Source organism: Venturia canescens, chromosome 10 (assembly GCF_019457755.1).
Source record: "Venturia canescens isolate UGA chromosome 10, ASM1945775v1, whole genome shotgun sequence".
Taxonomy (NCBI): Eukaryota; Metazoa; Arthropoda; class Insecta; order Hymenoptera; family Ichneumonidae; genus Venturia; species Venturia canescens.
In genome coordinates this window covers 5,129,295-5,134,322 of record NC_057430.1, presented here as the reverse complement: position 1 = coordinate 5,134,322, position 5,028 = coordinate 5,129,295, and the positions used below count along the sequence as shown (strand labels likewise).

The 5,028-nt window shown below is 32.0% G+C and overlaps 1 protein-coding gene across 7 annotated transcripts in view; it reads left to right on the top strand.

Moving 5' to 3' along the window:
- The window catches only part of Syt7 (Synaptotagmin 7), a 620,424-nt gene that overhangs the window by 413,434 nt on the left and 201,962 nt on the right, over positions 1-5,028 (top strand). The gene's annotated exons all lie outside the window — the stretch shown is intronic.

Below are 5,028 nucleotides of genomic sequence, written 5' to 3'. Positions count from 1 at the left end.
ACACGGACACGAAATAATTCGATTTTATTTATGATTATTTCAACGCTCTGCCTTCGTGTCGATACGCAGGAAGGAGTGAGACGGGTGATACGAAATAAAATGCGAACACCGTGGTTATAGAAGAATAGATTATTTATTCGATAAATCCGACGATACATACTGCGAGAGATTTCGCTTTCTGGTATATGTAGAGTCGCGGCAGCGACTCTGAGACAAGTACATTTATAAGATATGACGAGTTGCTACCAGAGACTCTTTACCGGAGCGATAGCGTTTCCAATTGTTTTCGAAAAATTTCAAAATTTGTTTCTTCAATAATTAATTAATTATAGCATTCCGAAGAAGATTATAAGTTGACATATTTTTTACTTTTTTTTTCTTTCGGTTGCGTCCTCTTCGAACTCTGTAGCTTAATGCGTTGAAGAGATATTAATCATTTATTTTTTAATTGCATCAAAAAATGGTCTCGGATTTTCGCACACATTTTTGATGTTTATTTGTTTTATTTAGTGACAAATCTGGTGCCATAATACATTTTATATACCTATATATTTTTTTCTGGTGCCATAATGCAAGTATATACCTATATATTTTCATGACGTATAACGTATGGTGTGTTGTTTATGCTGATAGATGATGAGGTTATAAAGATCGCGAATTTGACAGTTCACCGATATCCCGGTCTGTAGTACAAGTATATACCTATATATTTTCGTTATGATATGACGTATGGTATATTAGAAATGCTAACTAGATAAGGTTATAAAGATCGCGAATCTGATAGTTCACCGACACTGTTCCAATTTTTCCGGTTCTGTGGAAAATAGATAAAGGCAGGACAATGTTTTGGTAAAAGTGGTGAAACAAATTGAAGAAGAAAAAAAGAGAAATAAAGGCCGAGGAATTCAACAGTGTTATATGCAATGGAGACAAATCGAAAATTGTCAACAACATTCGGATTGATGGTATAAAATATTTAGAAAGGTTAGAGTTTATTTCTATATATATCTAGAGACAGGACTAGAGATCAGTCAGGATTCTGAAACATTAGAAAAAAAATCCATGCCTCCGCTCTTTCCCATCAGCTCTCTCTCTCTCTTTCTCTCTCTCTGATTGTATCATCAGACTTGTCGATGTTTATTATTGGAGAATATAATAAAAAACCCAAAACAGGAATGTCGAAGGAGAGCAAGCGACTTCAAAAGTATAGAAAGGCAGTATAAACGCATAATCTGTAAACGCATGACAGATTATTCGAAAGTGCTTGATTACAAAATTTCTATTGGCAATTCGAAACTGAGGCAATCAATATTTTTTTTTCGTTTTTCATTGGTGGATTTTTTATCCATTAAAAATATTAAATTGATCATAATGGAGAATTTTAACTTCAATTCCAACAAAGTAAAATTTAAGTTCGAAATAAAATATGTCCGCGTGTGTGTATGTGTGTATATTAGGGTGGTCATTATATTTGGGGTCAAAATTTATTTTGACCTTTCTGCAACCTAAACCGGTTCGAAATACATAAAAAGTAATGCTGTAATTTTTTCAGATTTTTGAATCAATGCTTAATCCTCGACCACGGGGGTTGAAGTTTTTCGTTTATAATACATGGAATTTTTCTGCGTTTGTGGTCATGATTTTACTGTGGGCCTCAATCCGTTTGGAAAATCTTGAAATTTTTAGAAATTATTTCACAAGCAAGTTGCTACACGGAAAAAATTTAAAATACTCCTACTCTGCAAATGTTGTATAGTATCACCATACTAACCTAATTAAAACGCAAAACGATAATTTTGGACACACAATTTCAAGTGAGCAGTTTTAACTAAGGAAGAAAAGAAAAATTCTCCAAAATCTGATATAGAGGGTTTTTGAGGATGCTCTTTCAGAGTCTGGCATTTATTTTGTAAAATTAAATTAAAACCTTCAGTATTTGCATTTTGAATTGGAAAATCAACAATTTTTGACGTTTTTTTTCCTGAAAATCGATTTTCGTTACTGTTGCTGCACTCAAATAAACATATCATCGCCAGCAAAAGTGTTCTCATTGTCTGACCTTTCCAAAACACTGGTTGTAACCAGTATTATAAAAGTATGTATAAATACTCTTTCCTCAGTCAGTCTTTCCAAGATGGAGGTTTTTTCAAAGTAGCATGATGTAAATTTGCGTGATTTTTTTTTCCCGAAAGTCTCAACGTAACTAAGAAATATTACAGAACAAAAAGTATTGAGCATCGTCTAAAGAATACGTCTGATTTTTATCAAAAATTTTCTAGCTATTTTTGTATTTTTCAATTTTGACAATTTTTGGAAAAATTTTTAAAATTCGGAAAATAGTCACACGTATTTTTTAGATGATTCTCAATAATTTTTGTTGTCAAATTTTTTTGTAAAGTTGAAACTTTTTGAAAAAAAATTATTCTCCATCGCATAATAAATAGGTTCATAATTTTGTTCTCAAAAAGTTTCAGCTTTAAAAAAAATGTTACATAACAAAAATTGTTTGAGAATCATCCTAAGAATGCGTGTGCATCTTTTCAGAACTTTTAAAATTTTACAAAACATCGAAATTGAAAAATACAAAAATAGCTAGAAAAATTTAAAAAAAAATCACACGTATTCTTTAGATGATTCTCTATACTTTTTGTTCCGGAACATTTCTTTGTTATGTTGAGCCATTCGAGAAAAAAAAATCATGCAAATTTTAATCGTGCTGTTTTGCGAAAACCGCCATTTTGCAAAAATCAAGTGAGAAAAAAGTGTTCATCACCAGTGTTCTGGAAAGGTCAGTCATTGAGAACACTTTTCCTGGCGATAGTATGATTATTTGAGTACAGCAACAGTAACGGAAATCGATTTAAAGGGAAAAAAATGTGAAAAATTCTTGACTTTTCAATTCAAAACGCAAAAATAATGAAGATTTTAATTTAATTTTACAAAATAAATGCCATATTCTGAAAGAGCACCCTCAGAAACTTGCTATGTCAGATTTTAAAGATTTTATCTTTTGTTCCTCAGTTAAAACTGATGTGTACTTAAAATTGAGTGTCCAAAATTGTTATTTTGCGCATTAATGGGTTAGTATGGTGATACTATACAACATTTTGAGGGTAGGAGTATTGGAAATTTTTTCCGTGTAGCAACATGCTTGTGAAGTAATTCCTGAAAATTTCAAGATTTTCCAAACGTATTGAGATCCACAGTAAAATCATGACCACAAACGCAGAAAAATTCCATGTATTATAAACGAAAAACTTCAACCCCCGTGGTCGAGGGATAAGCATTGTTTTAAAAATATGGAAAAATTACAGCATTATTTTTTATGTATTTCGAACCGATTTAGGGGGCGGAAACGGTAAAATTTTGATCCCAAATAACGACCACCCTAGTGTGTGTGTGTGTGTGAATATACCTAAACCAACTTGCATATTCAATAAAACGATTTTTATTTTCAAAAAAACTGATTTGGCTTAAGAGAGTCACCCCCGGTGGGAGCCGCATTTTTTGGGGTTTTTCCCCGATGTTTTTGGGGCAAGGATAAAAAATATAGACTTTTGAAATTTGAAGGTTTCATTCAATGGTATTCAACTCTATGGTAGAATTTTTTAACTCTGATATTTCGGGTTTATTCAGTGTAAAACTACTTCAAAGGAAACCATCTGCATGGTCTCCACGATTCCGGAGGTTCCGTTTACCTGCGATCAAAAAACCAAGGAGCGTTTTGATTTGTAAAGCAGTGGCTATCGCCTGAACGTACAGAATCATACAGAAATATTAAAAATTAAAGGATTATTGAGTTATGCAATATTTTGGAAAATTTAAATCAGGTGTTTCAAAACGGACAAATCCTTCAATTTTTCATATTTTTGTATGATTTTGATTCAGGTGATAACCACTGCTTTACAAATCAAAACACTCCTGGTTTTTTGATCTCAGATAAACCGATCCCCCGGAATCGTGGAGACTATGAAGAAACATATGGGTTCCTGTGGAATAGCATTACACCGAATCTACTAGAGATATCAGAGTTAAAATTTCTACCATAGAGTTGAAATACTATTGAATAAACCCTTCAAATTTCTAAAGTCTATATTTTTTTTCCTTGCCGCAAAAAATCGCGAAAAAACCTCACAAAATCCGGCTCCCATACGGGGTGACCCTCTTATGTTGTATTTCATTATTCCAATCGATCAATATTGCGTTATCTGAAAAAAAGATTCGAGTGCCTTAGTCGTTGAAATCCTGTCGTTATTTAACGACTTAATCTCAACATTGAAATTGATAATTCGTTACAATTTTTTGAATTTTTAAATATATCAGCCGTAATTTGATTAAAAAACTTTTGGTCCCTTTTTTTCGATATCTCTTTCGACGAGGCAGAAAATAATTTTAATTATAAATTTTTGCAATAAATGTCGTTTCGCAAGTACACTCTGATGGGAGATAATCATTACCTAACTTAAAGATTTTTCCCATATCCTGTAAAAATTTGTCAAGTTCATAGTGCACAAACAGTAGTCAAATCAAATCATAAGTCACAGCACGAATGCTGTTGAAAAATTGGAGACAAGTACATTTATGTTTTATGTCACCTGGACAGTAGTCTCAGTGAAACCCCGTGTGACACTCATGTACTTCAAACCACAAATGTACGATGATTTATAAGAAGCTGTTCGATCTATTCTCTCGAAACTTGCTTCAAATGAGCAATTCATTACTAAAGGTCATAAATAAACCATTTCAAACGTAATTAATAAAAAAAATTGAATCTGCTAAATCTTGGTAATGTATGAAAAACGTTTGGTGTTCAAATGAACAAAACGTTGTCAAATAAATGCAAAAGTGACGAGTACATCGGATGACGAATGAAAAAAATTAAAAACATTATGGTATGTAAAAAAAAATACGAAACCAACTGTAAATAATTTCAACAACACAATTACGAAAAGCTTTCACAAATCGTGAAAAAAACAATATATTTAGAAGAAATACAAATCCGTAATTATATTGTAAAGGAAAAAAAAA